This window comes from Harpia harpyja, chromosome 17 (assembly GCF_026419915.1).
Source record: "Harpia harpyja isolate bHarHar1 chromosome 17, bHarHar1 primary haplotype, whole genome shotgun sequence".
Taxonomy (NCBI): domain Eukaryota; kingdom Metazoa; phylum Chordata; class Aves; order Accipitriformes; family Accipitridae; genus Harpia; species Harpia harpyja.
In genome coordinates, this window is record NC_068956.1 from 23,185,831 (window position 1) to 23,197,955 (window position 12,125).

Below are 12,125 nucleotides of genomic sequence, written 5' to 3' on the forward strand. Positions count from 1 at the left end.
ACGCCCCAGCGCAGCCCCAGGCTTCGGCGGGGCCGGGCCCGCCCGGCCGTTGCCCCCCGCGCAGGCGCACTCTGGCCCCGCACCAAGCGGGACGGGGGCGCCCTCCAGAGGCGCCGGCTGCTCCCTGCCCTGCCCTGCCCTGCCCTCCTCTCCCAGGGACCCGCCGCCCGCGAAAGACGGGGAGACCGGGCTGCGATTAACGATGGGGGCGGTGGCGCAGCGGCGGCCGGAGCGAGCCCCCCTCTGTCTCCCAGGGCCGGGCCCTGTCAGAGCCGCGGCGCTGCTGCCGCTGGGGCCGCGCCGGGCGCCTGTTGCCGCGGGGAGGGCGGGAGCTTGCGGCGGGACGCCCGCGCCCCCTCAGCCGCCGCCGTGCGGCCGTTCGGGTGGGGGTCCCGCCTCCCTCAAGGGCGGCCGGGCGACGAGGCAGCCGGCGGCGCGGGAGAGGGAGCTTCTCCCCGGCCGCTGTGTGCCCGCGCGGCGGCGTGAGGAGAAGGGAGGGAGGGAGGGAGGGCGCAGCCCGCTTCCCGCCCCCTGCTCGGCTGCTTCTCCTCCCTCCGCCGGTTCCTCCCTCCCCGCCGCACCGGCCCGGCTGCCAGAGCTGCGCCCGCCCAGCGGCCGGGGCTGCCGCCCCGCCAGGTCGAGGGAAGGAGGGCGCTGCCTGCGGGGAGGAAGCTGGATGAAGACTCGTGCCTCCGGGCGGGTTCGCCAGCCCCTCGGGCATGAAGGGGACGGCGGGGACTCTGCCCTGCCCCGCAGCCGAGCGGCGACATCAGGTAAGCGCCTTCGCCCCCGTCCCGTCCCGCCTCGAGTGCGAGTGTCATCTGAAAAGTTATCCTCCCACCGCTTGCCGAGGGGCGAAGGGCAAGAGGAGGCAGTCCTCGGTGTAGGGTTGCACATCGGTCCGCTCGGCGAGACCCGCTTTGTGCTCCCGAAAGTCAAGTCGGGTCCCTGAGGCTGTGCTTCTCTCCCGCTGGGGGTGAGGCGGGGAAGGGCTGGGACGTGTGGCGTGTGGGCTGGTGTTCGTGCCGCTGGGACCCCCCGCCCCTTGCCTCAGCGCCGGCGGCCGGCAGAAAGTTTCCAGCGCGGGTGAGGGGCAGAGAGAAGCGGGAGAGGATCGCCGCGGGAGGTGAGCGGGGGGCGGAATGGGGGGGGGGGGGTGTGTGTGCTGCCTTTTTGGGGAGGTATAGGACGCTGTTGCCGGTGGGCAGCGGGTGCTGCAGCTTCCCTTCGCGTGGCAGGAGTGCTGCTGCCAGCAGTTCGCCGAACTTGTTTCACTCTTGCGTGCTTAGTTTCCATTTGTTACGGAGAGGTAGGATTAAGTATCCGGAGAGGTATGATGTCGGCGTCTTTAATGGCCACATTTTAGTCTTCTGTGAAATTGGCTTACCTACTTGTGTCAGCTTAGATATGTTTAGGAAAAGAAAACAAACAACAAAATCTTACCAGAAAGAAATGCACGGCAGTATACCTGAGACTTCAGTATGTTTGTTGTGTTGTATGACATAACTGTAAACCCACTGCTTGTCTTTCTGAATCACGCTTTGCTGGGGCTTTTTAACTGAACATTTGTGGATTAAATATAAACTTCTAATAAGATATGTGGATTATCGTTAACGCTATTGGAGATTAAATCCCACTTTAAATGCTTCACGATTATTTTCATCACCCTTTGCTCATAGCTTGTATAAAGGACAGTAAGTCAGATTCCTATTTTTTGCTTAGTTCTTCTAAAATCATTTAAGGAATAAAAAGTGAACAGGGTGCACCATAGAGGTTCTAAGTACCTTTCCTACAAAGTGAAAAACAACATTGAACCACCTTAAAGAAAAACAAAAAAACCTCTACCTTCAAAAGCCTCCTTCCTTACCAGCCCGAACAAAGAAGTGTGCGTTGCAAACTGCCTTGAGAGTGAAAAGATTTAAGTAGTTTCAAATAAGGCGAAGTCCCCCTTATAGGGAATGTTCTGCACTAACTCCCTTTGTTAAATCGGAGATAACCTACCTGGAGAATTACCAGTTGCAGTTCCGTTTTACTTCCAAATTTTCAAGTACCAAGGTAATCCCACAATATTTGTTGCAAAAGCCAAAGGAAAAACTTAAATGCAACAAGCTTAATGTCATTAGATCAGAAAAGTATGTATAGCTTTTTGTTTGGTTTTTTTTTTCCTTGTTTGTTTGGTTTTGTTTGGGTTTTTTTAAAATATAATAGATTTGGAACCAGATTTAGGGGAGCATTCAAATGCAGACTAGATCGAGCAACATACATTTGTCACTGCGAGTAATGCCTATGATTGTTCATTGGACATTGATAAGGCACTGTACTTAAGGTGATTTTCAGACTGGGACTTTTCTTAATAAACACAGTTATATTCCCTAAGAAGGTCTATCACTGTTAATGACCCAGTGAAGCTTTAAGACTGCTTTATGTATGCTCAGTTTTTTATTAATGGACTTTTATATTGCATTAAGCTAAGAGAGGGCCGAGGAAAGAGAAGTATAGGCATGTATAAAACTTGAAATGCTTCCCACTTTTGTGTGTTTTGTTCTTTGGTTGTGGTTTGGGGTTTTTTTTGGTTTTTTTTTTCATTGTCAGCTTCAAGTGTAACATCTCTCTGGGCTTTAATGCAAGTGGCAGATTTTATTAAACATATGAAACAATTTTCTATTATAAAATGTTCTGGAGTTCTTACTTCCTTAAAAAGATAGATATGACTAGGGAGTTAAAGTTTTTCTTGACAGCATGACAGTTAAAACTTGGTTTGCATAGGAGCAAGCATGTGTGGTTCATTAGAAGAAGGTGCCATTCTAAACTGTCGTTGACTAACTTTTCAATGTGTTTTTTGTGAAAGTGAATATATTGCTTGCAAGATGACTGCTAGGATGTAGCTAAGAGGTAATGAATGTAGTGATGTAGGGTCTAATTTAAGATTTTGAGTGCAGGTTTAGTATTTGGATGCCTATGGATTTAGTGCTCAGTTCTGCAAACAGGTATTTCCGTTAATTTTCTTCATATTGGCATCTCAGTTAAACTCACAAAAGTACTGTTGATGCAGCAGCGCTTCAGCTACACAGAGGTGGAGTATGGAATTTTGCCTTTTTATAACATACTGAAGCAAAATGCTTTGTTTGCTAATAAGCTTTCTGTTCTGATAACATGTCCAAATTTTATGTAGCTAAGCTGAGCTGGTGTTAGAAGTCAGGAGCTTAAATGTAACTGTGTGTCAAACAAATGTTCTTTTACAGCATGTGAAATCTTAAGCAATGAAAGTGGCCAGGTGAAGCAAGGGAGGCATATAAAATGCCATTAAGGTACGGGAATGTGGGAAATATGGTAAAAGAAAAAAACAAGAGAAGTCATTTAGGAAATGGGGTTTTTTTGGACATGAACTTTTGCTGTAAAAACAAAGTTACCAGCTTTTGAAGATAATGCACACCTCGAAGATTTGGGGTAAAGATATACCTGGAGAAACAGTTGAGGTATTTGCTTTTACCTGAAAACTATGGTTGCATATACAGCATTTTTCTTGTAGTTCTGTTTGCAAACCTTGTACTGCTATACTTTAAAGCCTTCTCTTGAAGACTTCTCTTGAACCATGATAGAAAATTTGTTACTTCATTGTTAAACGTGTCTGGTGTGGTTGGACTAGGTAAAATCATGGTGAAACTAGTTAACTGAGTGTAATGTTTCTGTAGAAGCAAGAGACTAATACAAAATGGAATGCTGACTAAAGAAAATTCCATCTTAGTTACAAGTTCAACACCCAGGTACTGAGGAGTACATACTATAAATCTGTAGAAGGTGAGGGCTAGCTTTTGGGAAAGCATCCCTTCTGGTGGCCACAAACAAGTAGTATTCCTGCAGAATGAGCAGAGGGAGCTTTCACTTTGCATGCCCATTCTGGGTGGTTTTGCCTGTCTTCTGTTACATCTCCACTCAGTCTCCTGTCAACTGAAAGACTCCTAATTATTTAATTTTACCTTTTATGTCGCCTTTTCTAGACCTCTGGGAGTTCATATTTTCTGCTGAATTCCTTTCAGTTCTTCTGTATTCCTTAGGTAGAGTACCCTCTATAAAAAAAAATAAAGCTGTAGCCATACCAACAAGTAAACCGTAAAGATTAGTTTACACTTCAAGGCAGCGTGTTGTCTTTTATGCAAGAATATTCTATTGCTGATCACTTTAGCTCTCGGTAACTCTAACCACCAAAATACCATTTTGAAGAATAGCTACATATTATTTGTCCTCATCCTGTATTTTCTCAGTTGATTATTCTTAGCTGGACTATTTACCTTCTTGAATTGCATTTTAATTTTCTCCTAGATCGTGTCTTCAGTTTAGCATGATTGTTCTGAATTTTAGTCCTGTATACCAGGACTTCTAGCTCTGGCTTCTAGCTCTCCTTGAGCTAATGTCATGCTCCGATTTAACAAGTATGCTCTCTCATTTCAGTTATTAATAAAGTGATAAGTATTATCTATCAGGACAGACTGGAGAAGCTCCTCTTAAAGTCTTCCAGTTTGTCAATGAATTGGTAATAATGATTCTCTGAATATGGTATTGAAACCTGTATTTAAAATAAACTAATGCAATGGGTTTCAGTCCATAGGTACTATATGAGTGTGTAAATATGGGTATTGTCTTTTATCAACTATTATAAAGCCCAAAGCAGGAGTAGTATGTATGTCTGTTATGAAGGTTTTGTTATAAAACATCACAGCTTTCAAGGAAAGAAAGTGCTTTTGAGGCTTCTAGTTTAGAAATTCTTTTTAATACAATAGTTTTCACTGAGCAACCAAATACCTTTTCCTGAATGTCAGGTCAGAATACTCCTGGGCAGTGTACCTTGCAATCATAATCATGTATACTATTTGTAATTAAAGTGCTGTCCATGAACCTCATGAAAATTACCAAGGTTAAATAAGTGCTAGTTTTACTTTTTAGTTTCTGACTTTAGCCAGCAAATAATGGGGAATAATATGTCAAATTATTGAGCTGTTCGATTAACTACTATGTTTTAGATAATTTCTAAAGGTCATGCAAGGTCAACATTTGTACACGTTTATGAAAGCTTTAGAAGAAAAACGCTGATTCTCTATTAGGGGTGTATGTCCCTGAAAATCTTAGCAATCTGCAGTCTCTTAACAAATTGTCATTATGTTAAATTTGATGTTAAATTTACCTGCTTTCTGCTAATATGTGGAGGTTTAGATTTAACAGAGTGGTACTGAACTTCTAATTATTTTTTTTCCACTTCAGCGGAGAGACTCACCATGATGTTCCAAATTAATGTGTTTGTCAGTATTGCTGTTGATTTAAGTCACATAACAGGCATCAGCCTCTGAAATTGAAGAATTAGTTTTGGAAACTGCAACATATGTAAATCATACAAAAATACCAAAATAAATTGATTACTTGGGGTTGTGCATTAAGCATTCACTACTTCTGAAGATGAACATTTAAGATATACAATTCTGAAAACTTCATAATACCATGTCTGTATAAACCTGGTCAGACAGCTTCTGTTTGTTTTCTAAGAGTTGATCTACGGAATTTGGATTTTGTATAGTAAACACCATTGCTCTTTATTATCATAAAAAATTACTGGTAAAAACATGTTTCTCTGTGTTGTAGCAAAGTAGGTAGATTTTAGAATAGGAGTTTTGAGGAAAAAGTTTCAAGATTCAAGAATTTGTACAATGTGTACAAAACAAAAACATGCATTAATTAAAAAAAAGACAAAATAGCATATATATAAGTTTATGCTAGACCCAACAATTTATTTATTTTCAGAAACAAGGAAATTCTTTACATAACTACCTGTCAGTTTTCCCCAAATAAAGTCTTTTTCTTAGTGATGAATTCTAAACTAATTTGCAACATTACTTCTGAAAAATGTAATATGTCAAAAGTCATAGCGTAATACTGTTTCCCTGGCTTGATTTCTTTAGACACAACACTTCTTCAGGCTATGAAGTTTTGCGTGAAGACTTTTGCTAGGAGACTTGAAGATGCCTGTATTTTGTATATTTATTTTTCACAGAGCTGCACATGCACATAAATAAAAAGTGCTTGGTGTTTTCCTGGTGTTGATTTCAAAACCTGCAAGTATTTGAATCAAACACCAGGAATAGAGAATCAAAATGGAAAGATCTGGCTGATTAAATAATTTTTTCTGGAATCTCCCACTCCACTCTCAAAAACAAACTCCCCAAAATAATTTAAAAAGAAGGTTGTAACCAGTCTTGAAAAGAGTATGGTGGCAGCCATTGTGGAAGTCCAGAGATGGCCTGCCACCTCCTCCTTGTTATTTGAGCTGACACTGGGTTCTGAAGCCTTCTATTCTTTGGAAAGAAGGTTTTTAGAAAACCATTTACTGTGTCTTGGCACTGGCCAGAGCCGTCTTTTTGTCTGAAGTGCAAGGTCATATTATTACTTCTCTTGGGACATTTATCATTGGATGACCTGTGTTCTTCATGGACCTAGAATGAAGTCAAGAGGTCTTCTCAGGATCTTTTCAGGCATGTGATGAGTTCACTAAGCCTTGCAGACAATGGGATCTCCTTCTTCCCTTAGTTCAATGGCTGGCTAATACAAGGTCATCCCAGGAAGTTCTTTAATTGCTTTGGTCGGTGCAAGACAAGTCTAACTGAACAACCTTCATGGTCTTGTCAGCATGAAGAATGCTCTTCTGTTCCTATCAGTCTATAAAATTCTTTGAGGCAATTGTAGACACCCATATTGTGATTCCACCAGATTCATTGTAGCTGCCTGAAACCAGTGGGCGTTGGTGGGGAAAAAACATTATGGTTGGGGAATTACTTATCCATGGATGTATGGTATATATGATAGTGTCTGGTATGTGTACTGTATGGTAGCATACATATTCCTGGTGCTTCATATTCTCCAACTAACATTTTATAGTAAATTCACTCAGATGGCAGCTGCTTGAGCATTGAGTGATTATTCCTTCAGACATTAGGGCTTCCCTTTTCTGGCAGGTTAACCAAACTCATGACAGTATGCTTCTTCACTTTTCCCAGTCAGTGAAAATATGGATGCTTACTGCATAGGTTGGGCTTTGTCTGAATTAAGATCAGTGGCGTTCAGAGAAGCAGTTGCTTTGTTGCAGTGTTTTGAGTTTCAGGAAGTCCAAAATGCATCAACTTCAGGAATTGCTGATGAGAACTGACAACTCTTGATAGTACTGTGTACTATGTAAACCAAAAAGCAGGGGGAACTGGGTCTCCTTTGTCAAGAAAACATGATGTTTTGGTTATGTTATATCACCAGAGAAATTAACTTTTTATCAGTTAGCTTACCCGGTTTCTCAAACTCTTACAGATTAATTCAACAGGATTTTGAGTTTGTTTGGGGTTTTTTTTGTTTGTTTGTTTGTTTGTGGTTTTTTGTTGTTGTTGTGTTTTGGTTTTTTGTTTGTTTTATAATCATGTCTCCTTTGAAACTACCTTATTTTTGGTTTCCTCACAGGATTTTATTTCCTCCTACTGTTTTTGCCAAAGTGGAAAAATTATATTTTGTCACATATGATCTTAAAGTTCTTTTCCAACCTAAATGATTCTATGATTCTATATATTGGGTACTCCATCCATAGAAGGAATTGGGGATCAGCCAGTCTGGAAATATTTAGAGCTAGATGTCTGCAGTCGGGCTAATTCTTTAAAAAGGAGATTCTAAAATTTTAAAGAAAAACTTTAATTGAAAAGGCTAGAAAAACATGAAACTGATTTTGTTGTTGAGCATACAACAGCTTTTCAAAGGAGCAGATATTTGTATGCTTGCAAGTGGAATGAACTAACGGAAATTGTGGAAGTTTTCCTCCACCCCAAGAAGTGTTATAAAGAAAGACCATAGATCATTTGAATTTGTTGTTTTGGAAAAAGTATTAATATGTTCAAAATACACTTGAAGATTCTTCTAAAAGAAAAGATAGGTTGATTTCTTTAGCAGTTTGTCCCGGGCAAAAAATGATTTACTTACTTTGCATGTTTTCACAGTTTTGCTTTAGGGAAAGGGTAGCCTACAGTAAAGTCTTAGTTTGGAGAAAGAAAGGTGAGAAATAATATAATTTCTGTTCTTACCTGGAAGAATGGTGCAAGCTATATGGATCACTTCATAGTGATATCATAGATATCATTGCAATCATAAATATATATATATATATATATAGTTTTAGCACAGCACTTGATGCTTTGGCTTCAGCACCCAGTTCCCTAAACAGTTGAAGAGCTATGAAGAGCAATTCTGACATTCTGCAGGAGAGGGAGGATTCTTTTCTTTTCTGTCAAGACTGTTTTATGTTTTTAATAAATGATATGTTTTTAAGTGAAAAATACATGCTGTAAGGGAGGCTCCACTTCTGACAGAGCAGAACTACGTCATACATATTTATGAATCATTTGCTGGTTTTATGAAGCTCACTTTCTGCTTTACATTGTCACCAGCATCAGCAGGAAGGATGATGAGCATCTTTGTTCCAGTTATTCTATAATAGACAGGAAAAAATGGATGTTTAAAATAAAAAAAGGAGGAGACACTCTGAAAACCTCTTGAATCCCAGCAGCTCCTACCTGGTCCTCTACTGACTGTGAAAATTCAGATCTCTTGGTGTTCTGGACTTTGTGCACTTTTTTCTGCATTGGGGTTTGATCACTTTGGAGGATCAGTTCATTCTAACAAGGCAGTATTTGTAGACACAAATTCCGTACAGTAGCCCTTTGTCATGTTGTCATCTATTGCTTCCACTTTCTCTGTTTAAAGTTCTATTCTACGAAGGGTGTTTTTGATTCTTGCTGTTGTTTTCTTCCTCTTCTATAACATACCTACAATGAGTGTATGCTTTTAAAGAGCTGCTTTAAAATTTAAAGGAGTGTGCTTTCCAAGTTGCTTGTACCAAACCTGATTGAGGTCTCCTTTGCTAGCAATGAAAGGGCAGTTACGTATATTCCTAATCTATTTGTCAAAAGCTTCAGCATACCCACCTATTCCTTGACATATATGACATGACATAAACAGTTCTGGAGTAGTGTCGTAGGAGATAGTTGTTTGGGTTTTATCTCCTGACATAAATAAAGAACACATGCAAGAGAACTATCAATGAATTTTCTCAAAGTTTTTAAAATATTTATTACCAAAAACTCTCAAAGAGCCTGAGTTGTAGGAGGGAAGATTCTCTCAAAGGCAAATAGTTACTTAAAAACCCGGGAAGAGAGAGTGGGAATAAATGGTTATTTTTTACCCTAGATGAGACAGAATACCAGTGAGGTGTTGGGATAAGAGATACTGGAACATATGCTGTTCAATGAACTCATAAATTATTTGAAGAATAAAGCTGGTAGGAAGGAGAGCACTTTAGCTGAATAATAGTGAATTAATCAAGGTAGTTGGTACTAAAACAGCAGCATTATTTCCTGGGCATGTAACTTCCATTCTCAGCTAAATAACTTCTCAAAGGATCTTTGCTTTAGCCCTTGCCCTCAGTCATTTGTTTTTGAATACTGTTGGATCCTCAAAGAGGAGTAATGGAATTATTGACTATAACTTTCTGAAAATGTGAGTTCACAACTCAGTGATGATCAGAAAAGTGAATGGAGTATTATGAATTAGTAGAATAGGAACCAAGTGCAATATAAAAAAAAATGGAAAAAATTGATATGTTTCTGTTAATTTTAAATACCATAGGCAGTTACTCTATCTCAAAGATACAAGGTTCTAAAAAATTCAGGGGAAGGCAGAAAACATGTCAAGGAGATGCTATAGCTTCTTCAACAGATAATCAAACAGGTTACAGCTCTTCAGCTTGTAAAAGAGGTGCCAAAAGGTAATGTGACAGAAGTCAGTGACATTGAGTGGCATGAAAAAAGGTGAAGATGGGCTCATTATTCACCGTTTCTCATTGTGTGATAATGGTGAAATTATCAGTCAGCAATAAAATAAAACAAATTATTAAGTAATTAAGCTGTCAAACTCATTGCCACAGGATGTTGTAGCAGGTATATATATAAAGGACCTCAAAGCAGAGTACTCTGATGGATTTTGAGTTCACTGGTAGCCATCAGGTGGAGGTGGTCTAGAGGCAGTTTCTGGGCTAGAAGGTCTATTAGTCTCAAGTGCAGAAAGGTAGAAGAACATGCCAATGATAGAAGCGTCAGTCCTTGACGTGTTTCTTACATTATTTTCATAAGCATCCTTTTTATCTGAAACAAGATAGTGACTTAATATACAAAATCTGGCCACTGTTATGTTCAGCTGTATGCTATGGATGCTGTCTTCAGCTGCAAATGGACAATGTCTCAAAGGACTGTGTTCAGATAGCCTTCTACTGGAGTCTAATTAAATTATCTTGTTGAATATAGTGTTTTAATTCAAGAACATTCAATGCTTGCTTCTTTTTCAGTCTGTGTAGAGAAAGTTACAGCACAAAATTTAGATGGTCCTTTGAATGAAAACGTCATTAATAGTCATGACATTAAGTTGTGGTACTAGCTGGTTTAAATACCACTAAAAAAGGCAAAAAAAAGCTGTGGTTTGGGGGATAAGTAGACTTCCTCATCATTGCTTTTTCAAGGGTGGAATTACCAGGACATTTCAGTCAAGTTTTGCAAAGAATTTACCCAAGATATCAATAAGGACTTTCCCTGTTCCAAAAGATTATTTCAGGTTAAGCGTTGTAGACGTGCTTCAGTTCTTGATGCAACTGAACATTGCTTTGAAATATATGACAATATTATAGTATTGCGCAGGTCTTTATTGGTTCTAATGCAAGGGCATACATTAAGAAATTGAAAATGCAACTAAAGATACTACATTTTAAGGCATATGGTTGGTTTCATGTTAATATTGAACATTGCATGTTTAGGATTATAGCAAACTTGAGACTGCTGAAATCTTGAATTCTAACTTCTCAAAAGAAAGGCAAGATCAACTTTACTCAGACCAGCAGTGAAACTTCCCCCCTTCCCCTGCCTCCCAGCTAAACTAACAGGGCTTCGAGGAAAATATATACATTTATGGGAAAAGGTCTTTTTTTCTCTTCTTTAATAATACCCTTTTGTTAGCATATGCTGTCATCTTAACAGCAAATTTGACTGATGGCTGAGAGCAAAATAGCAGTCTCATCAGACCTGCCTTTTTAGGGGAAGTCATTATACTTCTTCTGAAGTGTCTGCAGTAACCCATCAACATGGGTTATTGGGTTTTTAATACTGTATAATTATGATATATGTATGATTCTGGTCTTTGTCTAGCTTGCATCTGCCTAATCCCTACTCAGACACCCTTTTTATGAGAATAGAATAGACTGTATTTTTTGAAACGCTAGCCTTTGAGCAATAAAGGAAGTATATATAGACGATAAGGGAGTTTTCACTGTCATTGCTTTCTTATTCCCATAAGTGAAGATTAATCTTAAATCTGAGACAAATGAAATATCTATACTAAAAGAAAACACCCCTCTTTGCCCTTAAGTATGGTGCTGTGTGTCTCTATTATCTTCTAGTTAAACCTAATGATTGCTAAACTGTTCTCAGTTTGGGGATTATCTGTTCTTGAGACACAGGGGGTATCTGACACTTTTTTTTGGAATTGTTACTGTCATCAGTGAAGCTCAAGGGCAGTCTTGGCTGCAGTGACTCTGAAGTGGTGGAGTTCAAGACCCTTAGGGCAGTGAGGAGGGTGGACAGCAAGCTGGCTATCCTGGACTTCAGGAGAGCAGACTTTGGCCCCTTCAGGGATCTCCTTGGGAGAGTACCACGGGATACAGCCCTGGAGGGAAGAGGGGCCCAAGAAAGCTGGTTAATATTCAAGGATCACCTTCTCCAAGCTCAGGAGCGATGCATCCCAACAAAGAGGAAGTCAGGCAAAAACACCAGGAGGCCTGCGTGGATGAACAAGGAGCTCCTGGACAAACTCAAACACAAAAAGGAAGCCTGCAGAGGGTGGAAGCAAGGACAGGTAGCCTGGGAGGAATACAGAGAAATTGTCCGAGCAGCCAGGGATCAGGTTAGGAAAGCTAAAGCCCTGATAGAATTAAATCTGGCCAGGGATGTCAAGGGCAACAAGAAAAGCTTCTATAGGTAGGTTGGTGGTAAAAGGAAGACTAGGGAAAA

At 40.5% G+C, this 12,125-nt stretch overlaps 1 protein-coding gene across 3 annotated transcripts in view; it reads left to right on the forward strand.

Moving 5' to 3' along the window:
* Positions 1-582: 582 nt before the first annotated feature.
* SGCG (sarcoglycan gamma) overlaps positions 583-12,125 on the forward strand; it is a 163,456-nt gene continuing 151,913 nt past the window's right edge. For 2 of the 3 annotated variants that reach the window (XM_052812988.1, XM_052812990.1), the window contains exon 1: positions 583-773. The gene's annotated coding sequence lies outside the window, so the exon portion shown is untranslated. Of the gene's footprint in view, positions 774-1,105; positions 1,127-12,125 lie in introns of those variants that run through there. The other variant, XM_052812989.1, reaches the window with a different exon arrangement.